The following is a 12,555-nucleotide window of genomic DNA, read 5'->3' on the forward strand; positions in this document are numbered from 1 at the left end:
ATGTCAGCACGAAGAGACAACTTTTCCACCGTAGCCCGGAAAACACTCCGAAGTTGATCAGCATGATAAACCGATCTCGCAGCTAAGGCACAGTACTGATTTTAATCCTGTACATATGGGACTTGATATAAGCCCACACGAACAAGTCTAAGGGGGTAATATCTGGTCACCTCAGAGTCTACATACGCCGTGAACCCGAACGATCCACCGTCGATGGCAAATGAGGTTGAGGTAATCTCGAACAGTGAGAGCAAAATGCGAAGGATCCACATCCAACAGGTACAAAATGGAAATGAGAATTCCACCCGACTCCAACTGCGGTTTCAGGAAAAGCACAACCACGTCGCAAGGTAACTGATACATTTTATAGTTTTCTCTTCAAAAATGATCCATAGATCTCGGTCTTGGTCATCCATAGCCATACGTTCAGTTTCGAAATTTGTCTCTCCCATTCTTGCACCTCTTGTGAATTGCTGTTGGCTCTATTACGGCAGATGTGGCGGTTAAAAGAACACGTGTGAAGATGGCCTTGGCTGAGCATAGGAGATTCCCTAGCTGGTTTTCATTTTCCGTGGCCTGTAAAAGTTTAGTATCGGTGGCACAGTATTTCTCCATCTACGGTGGATGCGATACGCTGTGTTCTTCAACGTAAAACGAGTAGTACGCCAGACAGACGGTCGTGAAATGTTCACCTCACGGTGTAATGTTGTTGCATTATTTTGAGGTGTAAGCGGTGCTGATATTCAAGACCATAAGAGTGGGTTAAAAGCTGTGAGCTGCCTGGGGAAGTTAACCTTGCATTACTGAGCAACTGTTTCACCAGGTATCCAGTCTAGCTTACCAAATTCCCAACCAGGCTAACATTAATTATAATCTTTTAATCGTCACACGACAACCGGTGATTTATATATCCGAAATAAGGCACCAATTTAGTTATGAATCAAGTTTAGTATGCTGAAATTTCAATGATCATTGTTAAAATAAATTTCCAAATACAAACTGATTTATTTCTTTTTATTTAAATTCTTATATATATATAAGAATTTAAATAAAAAGAATTTGTATTTGGAAATTTATTTTAACAATGATCATTGAAATTTCAGCATACTAAACTTGATTCATAACTAAATTGGTGCCTTATTTCGGATTGTGAAAATGTGAGTTTGTAGTCTTACGGAACACATCAAATATGGAGCCAAGATTGGGAGACTGCATACAACACTGCATTCATAAAATAACACACGAAGAACGTTGAAACATATGCAAGAGGAAATTAACCACAACCAACTGATTCAATTTTCACCCAAAGAAGTTATGTTCGTAGCGAAATCCTGTCCGTCATGTAATTACCACACACTGGTATACTAAATTCATACTAACTCTCTGTGAAATCTTCCCGAAAAGAATAGCTGAGGGCTACTTTGATGATTTCACCACATGCTTCAAGTGGTCAACTTGGTTTACACAAAGAGTGTAACTACACAATAATTTTGATAATTAAAATAAATTAGATCTAAAAGCAATTTACAAAAGAAAAACCTCGAACTGGTTACTATCGTCTTACTATTAACCTGATGGGTCAAACAATTGTATAAGCACATGGTAATGGTCTCACAACGTACACCCCACGTGGGTTGAACATAAAGAAAAGTTGCTATATTGAAAAATATTGTCAAGACAAGACGTTATAATCTCACGCACATTCGCATTTAAGATTGATGATCTTAGTTAGAGTTACTGATCAACACGTGGTTCCACTTTACTCACAAAGTAGTGACAAAGCAACTACCGGAAGATATTCTGAACTTCACACTCGAAATACACTGCGTTGCAATTTAAGATAACATTAGATATTTTAGAGCTAAACCTGAAATAAAGGTGATTAAATTTTCAGTTAGGCTGAACTTAAGAAATCCATTGTCCTACGGACGTAGCAGAGACGTGCTTAGCCGGAGATCTTACCACTTCAGACGCTCGCCACAGACAGACTGACCTGGGCTCCTACCGAGCATGCTAACAGATACAAACGGAAGTGGCCAGAGAGGCAGCTTCCTATACCAACATGACAAGGGACGGACAGGACTATACTAAGAATAGAAACCTCTCAGCTTTTAGAAAGCGTAGCTACCTGTTCCGACGTTGGTCCTACTGTTCTCTAGCAGACAGGCTTGTCTGCTACCCTCAAGCATGCAACTAGAAATACATTTGCTCATTCATCCTCTCATACCGAAGGGAAGGGGGATGACAGTATCTTATCATATACAGTATATAAAAGAAAGCGGATGTAGGTCCCGTATGAGACTGTGTGACATGAATTACATATAAACTGTGTTTTAAAGTGTAGTAATGTAACAGATCGTTCTTGTTTATGTGTAAAAGTAACACGTTCCACTACTCAGTCTCCTCCCAGATAGTCAGAAACACCACAGTAAATTTAGAAGAGGAATTTATGCCGTAAATGACAACAGATTTAAGAAATTAACATGAAAGGAATCCAACAGAGAACTTCCAACGGCTCACCCGACTAACGGAAGAGCGTGGATTCCTTCAAGTGGCCTCGTCAGTGTCAGGTGACGGTGGTTGCCCAGGGCGTTCCTTGGCCTGCATTTATTTCTAAGGTGCCTGATATTTGTTCTTGATGGTAGCTCGTTCTCATGTATTTGACGTTAGAGCTCACGCACCCCTGCCGAATCTTTCCCCACCAAGCTTTCAGTAAATAATGGCTATTCTTTCATCTATAAAAAAGCGTCTCTAAGAGCTTAGAACAACTCATTACACTGCACTGAGGTGACAAAAGTCGTGGGATACATTCTAATATGGCGCAAAAGCGCGGCATAGTGCGGCAGCTCGACATGGTATGGAGTCAACAACTGGTTGGAAGTCTCCTGCAGAAATACAGAACCATGCTGCCTGTGTAGCCGACCATAATTGCGAAAGTGTTGCCGGCGCAGGATTCTGTACACGAACTGACCTCTCGATTGTGTCCCATAAATGTTCGATTAGACGGGATTCATATTGCGAGATACGGCTGGTCAGATCATTCGCTCCAATTGTCCGGAATGCTCTTCAAACTCATCGCGGGTAGTTGTGGCTCAGTGAAACGGCGCATTCTCATCTACAAAAAATCCACATTTATTTGGGAACATGAATTTCATGAATGGCTACAAATTGTCTCCAAGTAGGCGAACATAACCATTTCCAGTCAATTATCGGTTCAGTTGGAGCAGAGAACTAAGTCCATTCCGTGTAAACACAGCCACCACCAGGTTGCATAGTGCCTTGTCGACAACTTGGATCCGTGGATTCGTGGGATCTGCGCCACACTCGAACCCAATCATCAGCTCTTACCAACTGAATTCGGGACTCATTTGACCAAGGCACAGTTTTTCAGTCGCTTAGGGTCCAACTCACGAGCTCAGGAAAGGCGGTGCAGGCGATGCCGTGCTCTTAACAAACGCAGTGGAGTCGGTCGTCTGCTGCCGTATCAAATTAACGCCAAATTACACCGCACTGTCCTAACGGCTACCTTCGTCCTACGTCCCACATTGATTTCTGCGGTTATTTTAAGCAGTGTTGTTTGTCTGCTGGCACTGACAACTCTACACAAACGCCGCTGCTCTCGGTCGTTACGTACAGGCCGGCGGCCACTCAGTTGTCCTTGGTGAGAAGTGTGGTATTCTCAGTACAATATTGACACTGTGGACCTTAGGATATTGAATTCCCTAATGATTTCCGAAATGCAATATCTCATACGTCTAGCTCCAGCTACCATTCTGCGTTCAGTTAATTGCCGTCGTGCGCCCATATCACGTCGGAAACCTTTTCACCTGAATCACCTGAGTACGAATGACAGCTCCGCCAATTTGCTGCCCTTTTATGCCTTGTGTACGCAATTCTACCGCCATCTGTATACCTGCAACCGCTATTCCATGAGTTTTGTCACCTCAGTATAACGTTTCCATGAAAACGAATCATTATTTTTGGTAGACGCTGTACTTTGTGCATGCCCAGGCATGTAGCACGCTACATGCCAGCGTTACGTTTGTTTTTTGTCATCTTTACGATGTTGAACTTTTTTTTTTGGCCAGAGCTGTGGTTCTATTAGTAATACATGGGGAAACGAGAAGTAGCATTTACATTACTCGCCATTGTAATTACTACACCACGAAGATGACGTGCTACAGACGCGAAATTTAACCGACAGGAAGAAGATGCTGCGATATGCAAATGATTACCTTTTCAGAGCATTCACACAAAGTTGGCGCCGGTGGCGACACCTACAGCGTGCTGACATGAGGAAAGTTTCCAACCGATTTCTCATACACAAACAGCAGTTGACCGGCGTTGCCTGGTGAAACGTTGTTGTGATGCCTCGTGTAAGCAGGAGAAATGCGTGCCATCACGTTTCCGACTTTGATCAAGGTCGGATTGTAGCCTATCGCGATTGCGGTTTATCGTATCGCGACATTGCTGCTCGTGTTGATCGAGATCCAATGACTGTTAGCAGAATATGGAATCGGTCGGTTCAGGAGGGTAATAAGGAACGCCGTGCTGGATCCCAACGGCGTCGTATCATTAGCAGTCGAGATGACAGGCATCTTATCCGCATGGCTGTAACGGATCGTGCAGCCACGTCTCGATCCCTGAGACAACAGATGCGGACGTTTGCAAGACAACAACCATCTGCACGAACAGTTCGACAACGTTTGCAGCAGCATGGACAATCAGGTCGGAGACCATGGCTGCAGTTACCCTTAACGCTGGATCACAGACAGGAGCGTCTGCGATAGTGTACTCTACGATGAATCTGGGTGCACGAATGGCAAAACGTCATTTTTTTCGGATTAATGCAGGTTCTGTTTACAGTATCATGATGCTCGCATCCGTTTTTGGCGACATCGCGGTGAACGCACATTGGAAGAGTGTATTCGTCATCGCCATACTGGCGTATCACCCGGCGTGATGATATGGGGTGCCACTGGTTACACGTCTCGGTCACCTCTTGTACACATTGACGGCACTTTGAACAGTCGACGTTACATTTCAGATGTGTTACGACCCGTGGCTCTACACTTCATTCGATCCCTGCGAAACCCTACATTTCAGCAGGATAATGCACGACCGCATGTTGCAGGTCCTGTACGTGCCTTTTTGGATACAGAAAATGTTCGACTGCTGCCCTGGCCAGCACATTCTGCAGATCTCTCACCAACTGAAAACGTTTGCTCAATGGTGGCCGAGCAACTGGCTCGTCACAATACGCCAGTCACTACACTTGATGAACTGTGGTATCGTGTTGAAACTGCATGGGCAGCTGTACCTGTACACGCCATCCAAGCTCTGTTTGATTAAATGCCCAGGCGTATCAAGGCCGTTATTACGGCCGGAGGTGGTTGTTCTGGGTACCGATTTCTCAGGACCTATGCACCCAAATTGCGTGAAAATGTAATCACATGTCAGTTCTAGTACAATATATTTGTCCAATGAATACCCGTTTATCGTCTTCATTTCTTCTTGGTGTAGCAATTTTAATGGCCGGTAGTTTATGTCACTGCGGCTGTCTACGGTGAGAAATTTTTAATGAAGGTCTCACTAATTGCAATAAAGTGTCAGCTGTTCTTTTTTCTATCGCTTAGGACACAGTATAGACCAGGAGCCTGCAGACAACTCCGCTGCGCTGTGGTGGAGCAGCACTCCATCGGTTGGCACGGACTCTGCCCACGGCCCGGCTACATCAAAGCTGCGGTCTGCACCGTGTTCTCAAGTTGGTCCGTGTTACTGGGAGCCGCTAGCAGCTGCTGTGGTGGTAGCCTTCCGCTCAGCTCACGCATGTGAACAGTCAAACAGCAGACGCCGTCAGGGCAGTGTTCCCTCTGACAATGTCAACACAACAGCCGATATTCAACCGTCTTCTCTGTTTAATTCTCTTTTTCCTAGTTATTAACATTTACAAATTATTATGTAATTCTCTATCGACGAATTTCGTTCTTTAAACCCAGACACCAATAGCAAAACGACTAGACATAATTCTGAACATACAACGTAGACTTTCACGGCCGGTACTAACTTCACTTAAAACGTCCGACCTGACAGGCTGGTCGGCACCGCAAAACTTTCTCCAAACATTTCATCTCTGGCGGTGGGAGACATTTTCAGACGCGAAGCTGCGAACGGCAATCACTGCTCTAGGGAACGCCGTATATATAGGCAGTCTAGAGGACATCACAGTCCATAACGTGACACTGGCTACGTGACAATCTTAGGCAGTGCCAACGTTCTCGAATGAAAGTAATTGATTGTCATTCTGTCGGTGCAAAGTCGACTTCCGTATTTTATCTAATTTGACCTATTTTACGGCATTTATACATCTCATATGCCTCTTTACAGACGCGTGTACGATGGTGCGATTTTTTTCGATATGTCGCTCATCTCACTGAATTTTATTTCCTGATTGTCCTCTTGGTACACGTGTGCCGCTCTGGCCGATTTATTCAATTGTCCCAGGCGGCATTTTCTCTTATGTGCAACTAAATCGGTATTAAAACTTCTTTACGTTGTACCAAAAAACAAGGTGATTCAAAAGTAAGTGTACATACTTCATGGGTATAATGTATGCATAAAAATAAGAATAAGACGTTAAATAATTTTTTTTTTCAAACTGCTTTATTTCAGAGTGATGCAGTGGAGTAAGGATCACAAGTACAACACAAACACAAAATTAATACCATTCAGAAAGCAACGACACGAAGGTAGCCAAAATTGAACTCAACTACGTACTGTACGTTTACCCAGGACGTGTTCAAAATGATGCCCATGTAGACGAAGGCAGTGGCTCAAATGGTTCAAATGGCTCTGAGCACTATGGGACTTAACATCTATGGTCATCAGTCCCCTAGAACTTAGAACTACTTAAACCTAACTAACCTAAGGTCATCACACAACACCCAGTTATCACGAGGCAGAGAACATCCCTGACCCCGCCGGGAATCGAACCCGGGAACCCGGGCGTGGGAAGCGAGAACGCTACCGCACGACCACGAGCTGCGGACAGAAGGCAGTGGAGTGCTCGAATTCTTACCACTCTCGGAATGCTGCAAGTCCCGATCATCTCATTCTGCACAGTTGCAAAGCCATTTTCATTTCACTACTGCAGTTGTATTACATTCTCAGTTGCAACGCCATGCACGATCTCCCTGAGAGGGCCCCAAAGATACACGACCAGATTGTAACATCTGGAGATCGGGCGGGCCAACCGACTCGTCCTGAACTGCCTGTCCACCCATCAGGATAAGCAGCATACTCTTCTGCCTACCGTCTGAAATGTGCAGCGGCACCGTCAAATGGCTCTGAGCACCATGAGACTTAACATCTGAGGTCATCAGTCCCCTAGAACGTAGAACTACTTAAACCTACCTAACCTAAGGACATCACACACATCCATGTCCGAGGCAGGATTCGAACCTGCGACGGTAGCGGTCGCGCGGTTACAAACTGAAGCGCCTAGAACCGCTCGCCCACAAATGGCCGGCGCGGCACCGTCAACAAAGCAGCATCAATAGATATGCAGGCGAATCGAGACGCCAAAATCCTGTACTGGCCACGATTTAATGCCTATCAAAAACGGCATTGTGCATCATAACTTGGAAATAAAACAGTTTCAGACAAAACTTTATTTAACATTTTGCTCTTATGATTCAAGCATTATACGCACGAAGTGTGTGCAGTTTCTTTTTAATCACCCTGTATACTAGTCCACAACTACAACGAATTTTGTATACACCCAACGTAGCCAAAGGATCTCGTGTACCTTCTGCCGTTCTTATATATTCTTTTATCTTCCTGATGTATCTGAGAATAGTTTCGATTCCTTACTCCTCTAACATTTTCCCAATGCGATGTGTAATCTTACTAATAAACGGAAGAAAAACATTCCCGTTGCGCGGCCATTGTTCTTTATCGATCCTGATTCTCTGCCTACGGCGAAAAGCTCGATCTATGTCCTTGTTAGAATAACCATTCTTCTTATAGATCGACCGCAGGTGGTTAACCTCCTCTTGCAAATAAAACGGTTCATAAATTTTGACAGACCTGTTTTTATGATACCTCTGTTTTGTTGGGATGGTAGTTAAAATGTTATTGAAAGTAACGACCATTATGCGTCGCTTTTCTATACACCTCATGGCCACACGTGAACGTCGGCGGTATTGATGTTCTGTTCTTATTTACCACGACTACGTTGAACGAAGCTATCTGATGCATAGCGGATATTTTTCAAAAATTTTAAACGCGTTTCTCTCGAAACAGTGTTTTTCAAATTGTCGGTAAACGTAACTTGAGAATGGTACATACAATTTCCATCGGAATTTTATGCCAGTATTCTAAATTGAAATCTCTATCAGCATACGTAGCCCTTTTGTGGTATCTTCAAAAGACTGAATTTGGTGCACGATTTTGTCTTGATTTTGTGGTTGAAAGAAAATGACACTTGTTTCAATACGTCACCATTTGGATAAAACTTAATATTTTTCAATTATCCTGTGTATGCTGGTAGAAAATGTATTGCAAATGATTTATACAAAATTATTTTGTTACGGGTCAATAGGAGCGCTTCGGCATTTCCCGCCGGACCAGTGTTCCGACTGCAAGATTCGCAGCGACTACAGAGAGCGTCCGATGTGGATGCAAAAGTAATTCCTTAAAGACAGAAGTGTAAGGAATAAAACTATATCATCAGCTTTAGTACAATTTTTTACTTTCCTTAAAAAAAATCACAAGACATTACCTGTTTTTCGTGCGTGCAAGGAGACTACTCCCTTAGAGGTGGAACAGGCATGAGAAAAAATAGTCTCTGGCAGATTATTATACAATAAAACGAACTAATAATCTACTACTAACTACAACTATAACTTGAGCAGATAAACTGGCATATTGGGTACTAGCGGTACGTTGCGTGGTTGCGTGATTGTGAGTCGGGGGGGGGGGGGGGGGGGGACACCGACAACTTTCCGCGATATCGTCTCATGTGACACGTATTATTTTCAAGATCCTCACGTAAATAACTTGTAAACGAGCAATTCTGAACATTTTACAACGTAATTGGTCCTTTTAATGAAGGTGAACATCCACTTTTTTGGTGTTCGTGACGTTATATAAATTTATCACACCTGTATACATAATTGTATCCGAACGCAACTTCTCTTCGCACCGAGAGATATACAAATATTTCACAATGTCTAACGCCAGATCCCTCTTTTATGTGTGAAAATCTGGCGAAATTCCCCGCTTAAGCACTATACTGTTAATTTGACGTTAGAGGATTGTATGACTAAAAACTGGCAGTAAGTGATCAGAGTCTTCAGTGGTGTGCAACGTACACTGCGGTATCAAAAGCTTTGGGATGGCGGTATGCCCATGTACAGATGGCGGTAGAATCGCAACACAAGGTATGAGTATAATAGCGCAGTTCATTTGCGGAGCTTTCATTTGTACTCAGGTGAATCATGTGGAAAGGTTTCCGACGTGATTATGGCTGCACGACGGGAATTAAGAGACTTTGAACGCGGAATGGTAGTTGGAGCTAGAAGCATGGAACATTCCATTTCGGAAATCGTTAGGGGATTCAATATTCCCAGATCCACAGTGTCAATAATGTGCCGAGAATGCCACACTTCAGGCATAACCACAGATCACGGACAATGAAGTGGCCTTCATGAACGACAGGGAGCACCGGCGTTTGCGTAGAAATGTCAGTGCTAACAGACAAGCAACACTGCTTAAAATGAGCGTAGAAACCAATGTGGGACATGCGACGAAGGTACTCGTTAGGACAATACTGCGAAATTTGACGTTATTGGGCTATGGGAGCTGAGCAGACGACCGACGTGAGTGCCTTTGCTAACAGCACGACATCGCCTGCAGCGCCTCTCCTGGTCTCATGACCATATCAGTTGGAACCCAGACGAATGAAAAAATGTTGCTTGGTAAATGAATTCCTATTTCAGTGGGTAAAAGATGACAGTTGGGTTCGAGTGTGGCGCAGATCCCACGAAGCCATGGATCCAAGTTGGCTATTAACAAGGCCAATTTCAGTGGGTAAAAGATGACAGTTGGGTTCGAGTGTGGCGCAGATCCCACGAAGCCATGGATCCAAGTTGGCTATTAACAAGGCACTGGTCCAACTGAACCGATCATTAGCCGGAAATGGACCATGTGCAGCCTCTCATGGACCTCGTGTTCCCAAACAACAATGGACTTTTTGTGTGTAACAATGCGCCATGTCAATGGCCACAACTGTTCGCGAGTGGTTTGAAGAACACTCTGGAGAATTCGAGTGAACTATTTGGCCATCCAGATCGCTCGAAATGAATCCTAACGAACATTTATGGGGCAATATCGAGAGATGAGGTCGACCTCAATATCCTGCACTGGCAACACTTCCGCAATAATCGACGGCTATAAAGGCAGCTGGCTCAATATTTCTGCAGGGGACCTCCAACGACTTTTTGAGTCCATGCCACGTCCAGGTGCTGCACTACTTTTTCCTATTTTGTAAAAGAATGGATGTCATGGAAGAAATGGAAATTTTCATTCATAATACAAAGCACGGAGATAACATTCTTAATGAGATAACCGAATCCAAAAACTCAAAATTCTTCAACAGTCTTAAGCCAGTTTTAACTCAATAGATTCAAGATGTGTCAATGTAAATAACTGACCACAGATCTGTCAGTACCAATAATACCGATACAAAATCTCGATAATCGATACAGACTCACATGCTAAGTCCGCCGTCTTGTGTTGTGTGCATAATGTTTAAACGTATGTCGAAGCAATTTGTGCAGTGAATTACGTTGTCAATCAGTGACAAAATACAATGTGCAATAGTGTAATGTGAATCAACAGCTCTGCCATTACACTAGTGATGCAAGTGAAGCAGCAAGATGACGAAATCGTAAGTGATCAACTGTCATAGAAAAGCATTTCACACTATTTTCGTAACACGTAACTGATGCAAATCTATCTGCGTCCTATACAGGCTGTGATATCATACATAGTCAACCACAAGGAAGAAAACCAGCAGAAGACATCACTGATTTCGATTTCTAGCCATACACTGCGCCCCTCCTTCTCCCCAAATGCCACACCAGCAGCTACAGTCACAAACAATGGACAAAGTGTTCTAGATTAATCTAGTTTAAGACTGTTTATTTTTAAGTAACATTTCTCTGTACGTATGTATGTATATATAAACGCCTGAAGATGAACAGAACATGTTCTAAACGCGTTGTATTATGTTAGATTAAACATAAAATAAAAAAAGTGACTGGTAGCAGAAATTAGAAATAAATAATTATCTCACACAGTCACGGTTCACAAACATAGCCATTACGGCAGAGAATAAAAATAATTACGAAACATTGTTCAGCAAAGAGTCTCACAAAACTAATTTTTCAGGTAAGATATTCTTTAGTACTTCTGAAGATTACGACGAAAATTTCAGGAGTGATGACGAAATTAAGTGATACACAATCTTGGCAGACCATGACATTATATGAAACACCAGAAAGAAAGATTACACAGTTTCTAGTTTTCTCTGCAGATATAGTTCACCACAGACCTTTTCTATGAAAGTGAGAAAATGACAAATTAATACGTTTTGATCGTTGGCTAGAGACGGGACAAATTTAACTAGCTGTGGGTCTGAAGTCAGTCTCACATACGCAGGACGACTGCGTTTAATAACAAATAACTCATGAAAATAAGTATTTGAAATTCAGTAATTCGGCTATCTTGTGCTGTAGCAGCTGCTTCTATTCGAGATTTATAGCCGAACTGCCCATAGCCCTGTACTTATTCATGTTGATTTCCAAAACCATAACTATAAAATGAGGCTCACTCTTATTGTACGCTACATCATCTGAAAGTGGTAGTTTAAATGACTATTTTCTTATTATGAATGTGGTCATTGTCATTTGCAAGTGGATAAAATTAAAAATTTGTGCGATGGCCGGGAATCGAACCCGGATCAACTGCTTGGAAGGCAACTATGCTGACCATTACACCACCATCGCACGGTAGCGTTACAATCTCAGTAGTCCTAGAGACGCAGAGACAATGGTACTCTTCCTTTCACCGTGACGTCACAGATGAAGCGCCAGACGTGACGCCCGCAGGCAGCTGCGATGTCGCTCTCCTGTACTGTCACGGAGCGGAGCAAACACCGTCAGGTTCCTCGCGGGTTTTGTCTTGCACCTGAAGCTGGCTACTTGAACTAGAAAACTATGATCCTCTCTTTCGAATCAAGATTTGTATTGTAATAGGCCCAGAGCCACAAAGGTCTGGGGACGGGATCTCAGCCTGCTACAATCTCCCTCCACACACCGCCACCCCCCCGTCAGGAAAGTTCCAATTCTAACTTGCCATCACCACCACCACTTTTAACATACTGCATATGCCTACGACCATAACAATAATAACAATAAACTATTTTAATACACTAATGATTTGTTTACATTTAGCGAGTACATCGCTTTGGCATATCTCTCAAGAAATTCC

The 12,555-nt window shown here is 43.1% G+C and overlaps 1 non-coding gene across 1 annotated transcript; it reads right to left on the reverse strand.

Moving 5' to 3' along the window:
• Window positions 1-11,999: 11,999 nt before the first annotated feature.
• Trnag-ucc (transfer RNA glycine (anticodon UCC)) lies at window positions 12,000-12,071 on the reverse strand. The gene has a single exon. It is a non-coding gene; the product is annotated as a tRNA-Gly (tRNA).
• Between the last annotated feature and the right edge of the window lie 484 nt (window positions 12,072-12,555).

The sequence above is a fragment of the Schistocerca cancellata genome, chromosome 7, assembly GCF_023864275.1.
Source record: "Schistocerca cancellata isolate TAMUIC-IGC-003103 chromosome 7, iqSchCanc2.1, whole genome shotgun sequence".
NCBI classification, from domain to species: Eukaryota; Metazoa; Arthropoda; class Insecta; order Orthoptera; family Acrididae; genus Schistocerca; species Schistocerca cancellata.